Source organism: Cryptotermes secundus, unplaced genomic scaffold (assembly GCF_002891405.2).
Source record: "Cryptotermes secundus unplaced genomic scaffold, Csec_1.0 scaffold2092, whole genome shotgun sequence".
NCBI classification, from domain to species: Eukaryota; Metazoa; Arthropoda; class Insecta; order Blattodea; family Kalotermitidae; genus Cryptotermes; species Cryptotermes secundus.
Window position 1 is genome coordinate 83286 of NW_019721032.1, and position 12467 is coordinate 95752.

A 12467-nucleotide genomic window follows, 5' to 3' on the forward strand; every position below is an offset into this window, starting at 1 on the left:
ATTTTTAAATATTATTTGCATAAACTTCATATTTCAAATTGGGCAGGCGGTAGCGCAGTTGGTTGAGGCACCAAGCTACAAGCCGGAAGGTCGCGGTTTCGATTACCGAGGAGTTCATTGGATTTTTTCAATTGACCTAATCCTTCCAGCCGCACTGTGGCCCTGGGTTCCACTCAGCCTCTAACAGAAATGAGTACCAGGAATTTTCCTGGGGCTAAAGAGTGGCCAGAGCGTAAGGCTGACAACCTCACCGCCATCTATGAGCCGATTGTCTAGAAAATGTTGAAGCCTCGACGTCTGACAACCCTATGGGCCTTCACGGCCTGTTACAGGGATCCCTTTATCTATATCTATCTCACATTTGAAAGGGCTAAATGAATCTGAAGATGAAGAGTTCTGTTGCTAGGATACGACTATAACGCCATGCAGTCAGCTGATTGTCAGCTGAAATTCCAGAGAAAAGTACAGCCTCCATCCTAAGTATCATGAAGCAAGTAGAAGAGTTACTTACTGTTATTCAGACACTCAGCTCTATACTGTGAAGTGAAAACAACCATATGCCAGGCTAAGAACCGCTAGTTCTGCTTCTTGTATTAAAACAAAAACAAACTCCGTGCCCTGTAGTCCGTAAGCGAACTATATCGTCCGAGCGACCGCCGCTTGTCGGCGAAGTTAGTGCCGACTTTTGAGGATAGAGGGTGTCACGTGGTCAGCGCAACGGATCCCCACGGCCGTTAATCTGCTTCTTGTAAATAAACATGAAAATCCTTTAATTTTAGTTCGTTTTTTTTGTTTAATTACTGATTCTTTCCTGATTATTCTATGTTCAGGTAAGGGAAAATCCTCTCGGTAGAAGAGGATAAACTGTTTTAGTCATTTCTTGTAGAGAATTTCATTTCGGATGTTTGAAGTGCTCCAAAATTAATCTCTATCCTTAATACAACGGTATCTGGTACCAATACGTTCCCTCGTCTTGTCTTTATCTAGAAACCGTCCTGTTTATTTTTCAAAACACAACGCTTCGGAGACAGGATTCTAGACTAGCTCTTATCGATTTGGCCCAAATGAGTAGGTTTTGTCTGAAGGCGGAGACAGAATCCAACTCCGAAACATTGTATTTTGAAAAAGAAACAGGACGGTTTTTAGATAAAGACAAGACGACGGATAATGTCCAGGAACATAACATTTGTACCAATGTACCATCATCACAAACTTTTAGATCTTACTAACAACCGTATCTGGGTTTAACTAACATCTGACCTTTTTGCAGATGAGAGAATTCCAGCCTTTCACTACCTTGCGACATACACAGCCCAAAATATCAGACCTATAAGCGAGGGCATAACAACTTCTAGAGAGCCATGCCCACGGACTCGGGAAACCAATAAACTAGGACCGAGAGCTTTCAGCTATGTACTCATTAAGATGGCAAAATACACTGCCACTCGAATTCTCATCTTCATGGAGACCATGTGGCTTATTTGTGTAACGTCTAGTCGTATATGTATGTCTCTCGTTAACTCCAAGCGCGCCCGGCAACAAAATAACATTTCAGAGACTGGGGTATCTTAAGTGACCTTCGGTACTTTGACTGATCTAGGAAATTCAGTGGAATATATTAAACACATCGAAAAGCGTGTTCAAATTTCAATAAGACACAAGAAATCAGTTTCATTGAATATTCACCGCAGGGCTCTATATGACAGCCACACTTAACTATCTTCATGGAGCCGGGCACTTCTCGAGAAGTCGCCAGTTGTGCAGCTACTCAAGAACTCCTCAAAATTTAATGGAACCAGAATGTTCATTACCGTGTTCACAAGAGCCAACCACTGTTCTCTATCCTGAGCCAGATCAATCCAGTCCAAATAACCCTATCTTATTTCTGTAATATCAATCTTAATATTGTTTTCCCATCTGCGTATATGTCTTCCTAATTGTCTCTTTCCTTTTGGCTTTACCACAAGAATCCTACATGGATTCCACTTCTCATGTGTGCCACATTCCCTGTTCATCTCATCTTCCTTGACTTGATCATTCTAATTATATTTGGAGAAGGGTACAAGTTGTCAAGCTCCTCATTATGCACTTTTCTCCAGTTTCCTGTCACTTAGTCCCGCCTCGGACAAAATATTCTCCTCAGCATCCTGTTCTGAATTACCTCCAGCCTATATTTCTCACTTTATGTTAAAGATCAAGATTCACACCCACACAGATCCACAGGCAAAATTATAGTTTTGTACTGAAAATAAAATATACGTATATTACAATTTTATATATGTAAAACTTTTGTTCGAAATATTTGTTCCTCCGACAAATACGACAATTTTGTCTGGATGTTCGCTCCGAAATTTATGTAGGTCTTCCGGCTGGCTCTCAAGAGCCTTCAGACAGTAAAATATGTTCGTGAGAAGAATCACTGTGCTGGCGAGGACCATCGGTAATTTAACAAACAGTCCAATTAAAAAATACTGATTTTTTCGACAGATTTTAGTGAAAATCCCAAACACAGAATTTTAAGAAAATCCTTACAGCGATCCGCGAGTTGTTACAGGCGAGCAGATACTCGTATAACAAAGCTGACATGCGTACTCCTGCAACCTTCCGTTGTGAATATGCAGAATATCGCAAGCAAGTGGTGACAATGTTTCCCGTACATGCTAGAAGCTTCTCAGTAATATTAAAATGCGTGCTAACCTCATTTTCTTGGGTTATGTGCACCCTGTCTGCATTTAAAATTACGTTTAGAGAGTAAATGTCCCTAACGAAAATTCTAGGTTCTACATTTCGCTCTCAAAGCAAATACCCAGCATATACACTCGTCTGTTGCTTGTGGCTACCTCACGCGTGATAATGGGGCCAGCAGATCTACATTTCACGGCCCCCTGGAATGTTCGCTCTTGGTAATAAGAGGAAACAGCACAACACAAGGTGGCCCTGCTGGGCGTTGCGTGAGAGATTTGAGGCCCTTAGGAAATATCAAAGCTACATCAAGCAATTCAGCTACCAGATGTACCATGTGCGTGAAACGGATACAGAAGAACGACTTATTTACCAGTAACAGCTCATACAAGAGGAGTATTGATATCGCAGTCGGACTAGCAAAGGACTGGACGGCCCCAGTTCGAGTCCCGGCAGCACAAGACTTTTCTCCACATAGTTCAGATTGACACGAGGCCCACTCAGCCTCCTACCAAAAGAAACAGGTGACTGTTTCTTCGGGGGTAAAGAGGCGAGGGCGTGAAGCTCACCACTCACTTCCATCTAGTGTTGAGATCATGGAAGGTGGAGCTATGCCTTCACTCCCCCCATATACCTTCATGGCATAGTGCTTAACTATTTAAGAACAGGGACAAATATACCTTTTTTCAAGTAGTGTTTAACTTAATAGTAATTTGAACTTCAGAACTAACCCTTCAAACCAAAGTCATTTATGTACTACCTGCTTTAACATTAAGAAAACCCTGTATTTTTGGGTTCCGCATGTGTCTTAAGGCGCGTCCACATTACTCGTGCTCGTCAGGCTTGTGCTCGTCGGGAGACTCGTCTGGCTTTTACTTGTGCTCGTAAATCTTCGTCCACACTACTTCAGTTGCTCGCCAGGCTTCGGCGTGTGAGGATCCGTATATTTACTCGTAGTGTGTATAGGCTGTAGTCGTATTTTAATTTATTGGCTATAGTTTTTAAATTAAAAATTTCCTTGTCTCGTGACTTGTCACATCGTCCACATTACTCGCGAGAATAGCGAGTCACACGAGCACGAGCACGAGTAATGTTGATGCGCCTTTAGAAAAAATAACGAATACTTTACTGAACATCATTAAGAGACTGAATTCTGGAAAGCTTATGTATTGTGTTCTCTGTGCGGTAGCGAACTGAATGTTTGAATGCGAGTCATAGGAGGCGACTCTGACGAAAAGGAAACCCAGTGCCTGGGGGTATAACAAGGCCCCCCTCTTCCTGGGGGGGATATAAATACGGGACCCGGTCCTCCAGGTTGGGGGAGTCTCGAATCTCAGACAGTAAAATAAGGTCATGAAGGCTACCGAAGTACATAGAGTTGCTTCTCGAGCAGAGACGTAAAAGTTTTCAACTTAAAGAAACCCTAAAAATAATGGCGAAAGCTGACATATGGACAGGAGCTAAAGGAACTGCAACCCACACAACACGTGCGATGAGCACAGTTACAATTCCGCCCGCTTTGCAAGTTCATTGCGCCACTTGTTTATTGCTTCCAAGTGTCTACAAATCTTAGAAACAGAGACATTATTCCGAAATAGCAAAAACAAACAAGAAGCCTAAAGGTAAGGGGTAAAGCCAAAGTTGTCGCTGTTCTTAAATGAGGCACTACTTTATGAAGATGTATGGGGAAGTGGAAGTATAGCTCTATGCATTAACCTCGACATTAGAAGAAGGTGGGTGGTAAGCTTCACGCCTCAGCCGGCTTACACCCTTGATAGAAGGCTCAGTGGGACACAAAATCTGGTCGGCTTTCTGGAGAAAATAAATATATTTGCCTCTGCTAGGATCGAACTCTGATTCCTAGGTCTAGTCCTTTGCCAAACAAGAAACCTGTTATTAATATTAAGATTATGATCTTTCGGGTGTGGCGCCGTTCAGTCTGGCACGTAGGTAGACTTACTGATGTTTCGGAGGAGCAGGTTGAATTCAGCTTCACGGAAGAATCAAACTACAGAGTGTGGCACCTCGGAAGACAGTGACCTTGGTACTCGTCTCTGTGAGAACCTCGCCTTGCCTTCATCTGTGACCCTTCAGTGACACGGCGAGTGACTCGGATAGAATGACTGATGAATAATGAACTGGAAAGGAACAGGGAGGAACCGGTCATGTTCTAATTTGAGGCACTATTCAGGAAAGTTTCTGGAAGGACTGAGGAAAAGGACGGTAAACCTCAGTCAGGATATTTGGTATCCCGGTCAAGGCTCGAACCGGACGCCTGCTGGAGTCAGCTTTCTGGGTGCTGTTTTCCTAAACAGCCAGTGGGATCGCTGTACAGGCAGCGAGCTAGATGCACGAGTGTACAGAGTGGGTTGGGTACAGAGCTAGTGGCTCAGATATACAGCAAAATGGTTAGCTGTATAGCCTGTGGGTTGGGCCGCGCCATAGTTCAAGCTGTTAGTCGTCGGCTTCCCATCGCGGCGGCCCGGGTTCGATCCCGCGTCTGGTCAAGTGGGATTTGTGGTGGACAAAGTGGCGCTGGGGCAGATTTTCTCCGAGTACTTCGGTTTCCCCTGCCAATCTTCATTCCACCAATTGCTCCACAATCACCCTCACCTATCATCTGGGGCTGGTACAATATGCCAGAAGAGGCCGCAGTACAAGGGGCTCAGTCCCACCCCACTAGCAATAAAACGAAATAGCCTGTGCGTTAGGTATACAGGCAGTGGGTTAGCTATACAGACAATGCCTTAGCTATACAGCCAGGGAGTCAGCCAGTGGGTTAGCTATACAGCCAGGGAGTCAGCCAGTGGGTTAGCTATACAGACAATGCCTTAGCTATACAGCCAGGGAGTCAGCCAGTGGGTTAGCTATACAGCCAGGGAGTCAGCCAGTGGGTTAGCTATACAGACAATGCCTTAGCTATACAGCCAGGGAGTCAGCCAGTGGGTTAGCTATACAGCCAGGGAGTCAGCCAGTGGGTTAGCTATACAGACAATGCCTTAGCTATACAGCCAGGGAGTCAGCCAGTGGGTTAGCTATACAGCCAGGGAGTCAGCCAGTGGGTTAGCTATACAGACAATGCCTTAGCTATACAGCCAGGGAGTCAGCCAGTGGGTTAGCTATANCACCAATTGCTCCACAATCACCCTCACCTATCATCTGGGGCTGGTACAATATGCCAGAAGAGGCCGCAGTACAAGGGGCTCAGTCCCACCCCACTAGCAATAAAACGAAATAGCCTGTGCGTTAGGTATACAGGCAGTGGGTTAGCTATATGCCAGTATAATTCCATTTGTCAGATATGGACATAACTATTGTCCGAAGCACTAGCAGGCCGTAGGTGGCAATATACCAGATTGTACGGCGTCAAATTCCAGAAGACAATCTTCAAAGTCACTGATGGCAGAGCACTAATAGTCGCAACAAACACTGTATATACACATTTCTTTCCCAAGAAGTGCCTCGGTGGAGTGACTGGCCGAAACGTCTCTGACAGTGCGTCACATCTTGGACAGCCAACCAAACGGACCAAAATTCCAGCGCGTTCAAGATCAATGATATGAAAAGTTTCTCTGGAATCTGTACGAAATGATTTTGCCTAGCCACAACATAAGAGCCGGGGTAGCTCAGTCGGTATAGCGGTTAGATTACAGGCTGGACGACCCAGGATTCGGTGGTCGGGTTTCGGAAGGGGCACAAATGTTAACATTCTCCCCGGCGTCCAGACGCCTCTGGAGCTCCACCCAGTCTTACATTTTATGGGTGCTGCGCGCTCTTTCCAAGAGCGTCAATCGGCCGAGGCGTGAAGCTGCAATCTGTGCCAAGGTTAAGAACACGCGGAGCAACAATGCAACTCACCCATATGTATTCATGGAATTCAGCTTTATTTAAGCTCTGAACAATTTGGCTAGACACATGCTCGGTCCCAATTTCTGCGGAACACCAGCAATCGTGGTTTTACGCCTTCCCTCCATGCAAATTTTGGGACAGTAACCCGATTAGGCAATGGATGTTTCCTTCCCAATGTTTTTCAATTCATTATCATGCATAGGCGATTATATAAGCCAGCGTTATATAAATTTACTTCTACATTATCCGTAATATACCTCGAGGTGAGAAGACCTTCACTAAAATGAAGATGGGCTAATGATTATGTAGCAGCCGTTAGTTCGATGATATAACGAGGAAAGCAGACAGTCTTACAGACACCAACAGAAAGGCAGAGACACCTGACGAGCGATCATGGCAACATTGCAGACACAGAAAAACATTCAACGAAGTACAACCAACTGCTCAACAAAACGGCACTTTTTTAAACAGTAAAAAAAAAACTTATAAAAATTTTAAATTCTGAACTGTGGAATTATACATCAGCATTAATATATTTAACTTGGCCGCGCCATAGCTGAAGCGGTTAGTCGCTGGCTTCCCAACGCGGCGGCCTGGGTTCGATCCCGGGTCTGGTCAAGTGGGATTTGTGGTGGACAAAGTGGCGCTGGGGCAGGTTTTCTCCGAGTACTTTGGTTTCCCTACCAATCTTCATTCCACCAAATTCTCCACGATCATAATCACCCGGGCAGGCCAATCAGTGGCCGCCGTGCCGAGTGGACCCAGTTGGACTCCACCCCCCACTATGCGAATTAAAAAAAAAAATGTATTTAATTTACATCTAGAATCTTAAATGGAGAATGGACATGTATAACTAAACATGAAATAAGTTTTAATTACTGCCTTTTAAAGAATTACTTACAGGATATAATTAAATTTCCATATCAGGAATTTTCTTGCGAATCAGTTCATGCTCCCAGATTATTATTTTCAAGATGGCCGAAACGTGCAGAGTGTAACACAAAATAAATTGTAAAAGCAACGAATTCTGGAAAGAACTAATCTCCTACTTTCTTTTGATATGACACGGACCGCATAGAAAAGGACGCGTCCCACAGTTATTTTCTTGTTGCGTGTGTACGAGTATTCGTTGCCGCTGTATAGTTTTACCAAGCCGTTGCCTAGCAAACATATACAGACATAAAAACTAATGTGAAGGATTTATGAGTAGGCCGTTAAGATGGATTCAGGTGGTATGATATACATACCAAGTTTCATAAGGATTGGTTCAGGCATTCATAATTTGATATGATAAGTAGAAGTAAAAGTCAAAGTTACTTTACGACTGATGGTTTACCGCCAATCAGTTTGTCTTGGCATGAAGCCCTTTGAGGATCACGACGAGAGATTTTTTCTCCCAACTGAGACCTTATGGTCAGAGTCCTTGTGTAACTTCCTCTCTGACGAGAGGATGAATTCGTTTCTTATGAATATGCTTGGCCTTTCGTCAAGTGTACGTATCGCACATTCCGTGTGCACTATATACAGGTCCTCTGTCAGTCAAGGCTTTGCAAAGTAGTTCATGTCTATCTTATGTATCTTATGCTACAACGGCAGTCTAGTCACTTGAATGGCCGTAAGCTTGACCGCTGCCAACTTTAAGCCTCTTTCATTTTCTGCGTCGGGCTTCACCTTGTCCTATACCGCGAACATGTTCATTCTCATGATTGTGTATGATTTCTGCTTGTTGCTTGCACAGTTTTGGTATATAACCGTAAACACACGCAAGGACGAAAGCCGTGTGCGAAATCGCGGATCTGTGTGCAACTTTGGAATTTTGCAACGGTGCGCAGAACCTTGTTTTTCAGGCGCTGCACTTTCAAGAGACCGGTGTCTGCCGCTAATTCCTTGGCGGGGCAAGCGTAAGTCATTACAGATCTGATCAGAGCCTTATGGGGGGTTAGTTTAATGTTGGAGCTTAAACGCTCACTTTTGAAGAGGGAATAGATTCTAATAAATGTTCTGAAGGCCTTGGCTTCAATCATTTCTATGTGTAGTCTCCATGTAATCCTTTCATCGAAAATTACACAGAGATATTTTGCATGATCTAAGCTACAACAGGTCTTCTTTATATAGGCTCCGCACAGACAACATAGAAAACACAAGGCACGAGATTCCTAGCCAGTGAGTTCACTGGGGCAATGACTGTTGCCTAGCAACGAGCCATAACATTCGTCCACTGAGACACATCTTCCATCGTTGCACGATGAAACGTGTTTACCAAACCGTTGCCTAGAAATGCTTCGAGCAAATCCGTTACAATATTATGCATACGAAATGTAATTCAATGAACATAACCTGAATGTGAGAAGAGTGTGGAAGTTTGAAAAACCAATGAAGAGGGTTCCCATTGAATTTGTGAACTGTTTCTTCCTACATCTGCAACTCATTTTCTAGCCATTAAAGAGTCAGATATATTTGTTCGGTCTCCAGACAAGCATTACTATGGATCTCGAAATACGTGTAGGATAGAGAACACCAAAAAATGTAGGCCATAATGTAACTCCCCGGGATATTGTCAGATAATGATCGTGTCTGGGGCCCATGAAGAAATGACATTTCAGTTTCTCTTTCTACGTCTCCACATCTTCCATGGAAACTACGTAGGTGTACGATTTCTTCATTTGCGAATAAAAATTATTACGTATCAGGCGTTTGGAGAAAATACTAAACCGAATATTGTTGCATGCGATTGGTGGCTTTATTCCGTGACGTCATAAGGCTTGCGCGTCGAACGAAACAGCTGGTAGCGGAGGGAGTGTGTCGGTCAAGTTTTGGATAAGGGTGAATAAGGGGTGGGAAGGGAAGTCGGTTTTATAAAGAGGGCTATCACACGCGGTAAAGTCCTCCTCAGTTACGTACACGATAGGCAACCCAACCGTCATCTGTACGCACTGACGCAAGCAACCAGTCACGTCTAGACAGAGGTGAGTCGACAAAGCTGTAACTACTACCGATTTGCACTAGCATTTCTAACTACCCGTATGTAATTTCACACAAAATGAAAGCATGATGGGGAAGTCTTATCTGTCCACATGGTAGGCATACGAAACTACATTTCTGATTTTATTAAATTTGATAAACGGAGGTTTGTAATAAATTTTCTTTTAATTAACTAATTCCATGGAGTCGAGTTCTTCTCAAGAAGCCGCCAGTTGCTCAGTTACCTGAGAATTTTACATTTTATGGAACCCGAAATTTCATTACCGTGTTCACAACAGCTCGCCACTGGTCCATGTTCTGAGCCAGATCAATCCAGTCCCCACAAACCCAACCTATTTCTCTACGCTACATTTTAACATTTCGCAAAAAAATGAAAGCATAATGAGGAAGTCTTATATGTTCACATCGCAAATCCACGGAACTAATGTTTGGATGTCATTAAATTTCATTATGGGAGTCTGTACATTGTATTCTGTATTTTTAACTTCGGCTCACACTGAACATGGCTACTGTTTTATTTAAATCTTAAATCAAAGTTTATCAGCTTCCTGAAAAACGGTTCGTAGTATAAAAATGTGATTTATGTCATAAAGAAAAAAACAATTTTAAATCTATTTTTTTTTCTGAAAAGTTCCTGGAAGTTGCGAGTATTTTAAAAATTTCAGGAGACAAATGATGATCGTGCAATGAGTGCTCTGTGAGTAGTTTCGCAAGAATATAACCGGCATCTGCAATATGTGAATATCGAGATTAATGCCACGTGGTAAGCCGAAACTCAGAAAGAATATGTAATCCAATAAGCCCGGAAGCGCGCGCACAGCGCAACAAATCTGGCGCAGTCCCTGCACCCTCAGTTCATGAATTCTAACTTCGGATTTTCTTTACAAACAAGTGAAACACGCTCTCGGATATCCAGCATAAAATTTGACAAAATAAATCCAACGGGACTACAACTGCAGGATGGCACACAATAATCAATTTTGTTTAATTGTTATTATTATTATTGTTGTTGTTGTGGCTCTGAGGGTTCGGAGTTCGAGTCGCGGTAGCGTCAAGAAGTTTCTTTTCTCCAAATCATACAGACCGTCTCTGGGGTCCACCCAATCTCCTATCCAGTCGCTACCACAGGCTATTTCCCCGGGGGTAAAGCGGCCGGGGCGTGAAGCTGACTACTCACCTCCAACTAGAGCCGCGGTCAAGAAAATGTGGATCTACACATCCACTCCCCCATACGCCTTCATGGCGTCGTGCTTAATTCGTTAAGCAGAGGGATAACTTTGCCTTTTGCATTATTATGGCTCTACAGCCCTTTGTTGGGTCTTGGCCGCTTTTTCAGTTTCTTGATCCTATACACAGTCGGCAGGACTCCTTGGACGGGGGATCAGCCAATTGCTAGGCACATACAAAACAACACAAACAGGATAAACGCACACGATACAAACATCCATGCCTTGAGTTGGAATCGAACCCATGATTCCAGCATTCGAGGGAGTGAAGACAGTTCATTCCTTAGACAGCGCGGCCAGTGTGGTGAATTTTGTTGAATTACTAATGAAAATTAAAAAATTAGAAAAAATATACTGAATATAAAATTCGGATTTCACCTTTCTGCACCATTTTGGTTCGAAACATTTCTTTTATGCGACAGATATTAACGAGTTATGTTCGAGATTCGCGCAGGGATGTGCATAGGTCTTCATGCACAATGTCCTTTACATTTGTGCATTTTTGACAAAAATTGGAAACAGCTCACGGACTCTAGTGGAGCACCCCTATCGGCTGTTCTGGGGTTACACACGGCCGGATAGGGAGACAGTCAAGATAAGAAGCACGTTTTTTTATGTGCAAAATGTAAGTCATATTTCGGTTTGTCTTGTCTAGTTCCTGTAAGGCTAGGGCCACACGAGCGCACAAACTGCGTCCGTTGTAACGAACGTCGTGACGTCCGCTGTAGAAATAAACAAGAGAGGCGAATGCTACGCTTTCTCCTGGCTCCATTGCAAACAGAAAACTACGCACCGCATTCTGCAACTGCGTGGTGTCCTCAGCAACGTACGTCATAAAGTACTTTCATTACAACGGACGCATTTTGTGCGCTCTTGTGGCACCAGCCTAACACTGCAGAATAAGGCAGTCAAGTTAAGTTAAAGCAGGAAGTTGTGGGGAGAACTAATCACCTGCTTTCCTTTCATATGACACGGACCGCAATGAAAACCAAAACATTACTGGGAACACAGCCGCATGGAGAGCAAAGTGATTTCATAAGCCTCATATGCCTAAAAAATGGTCGGTTATACAGAAAAATGGGCGGCTATAGACGACAGATGATCTCCTAATTCTCCTTTTAATTTCTGGAAATAAGGAAAGCAGGCTGAAAGTGGTAACAATGGGTGACTGTACTTATTTGAATGGAACCCACATAACTCGTGCATATACCTAAATATTTGTACACATAGATGTATTCAGTTAGGCTGGTTCGTTACAGAAAAGAAATATTTTCTATTATTAATGTTTAAAAATTAGCATTTTTGTGTCACCCGCTCATTATGAGCGCCAGATGTCGTTACGGCTAAATTTGACAGTACCAAAGGATGGTCACAAAATTCTCCAGATATCTACTTAGTCTGCTGCCGTCCATCTGAGGAAGGAAGCATAATCCAGTTTCCGAAACTTTTCGAGCTTTAGATGAAAACAGGGCGATGATAATGTTCAGAAACAAGATAACTGTACTGATATACCATCGTCACAAACTTTTAGAACCACTGAATTCTCAAGATGGACTCGGCTTCATGGAGCCCAGCGGTTACTATATGTACCACCTGCTTTAACATACAAAACTCTGCATTCTGCCCACAGAGTGTATCTGTGTTCCATATGGTTCTCACAGTAAACAGCGACTGTTTCCCTAAACAGCATTAACCGGTTGGACTCTGTAGTGGTGACGTAATTTTTTC

At 43.3% G+C, this 12467-nt stretch overlaps 1 protein-coding gene across 1 annotated transcript in view; it reads left to right on the forward strand.

Moving 5' to 3' along the window:
- Positions 1–9390: 9390 nt before the first annotated feature.
- The window catches only part of LOC117283177 (prohormone-1-like), a 41184-nt gene continuing 38107 nt past the window's right edge, over positions 9391–12467 (forward strand). The window contains exon 1 of the mRNA XM_033755791.1: positions 9391–9497. The gene's annotated coding sequence lies outside the window, so the exon portion shown is untranslated. The remainder of the gene's footprint in view (positions 9498–12467) is intronic.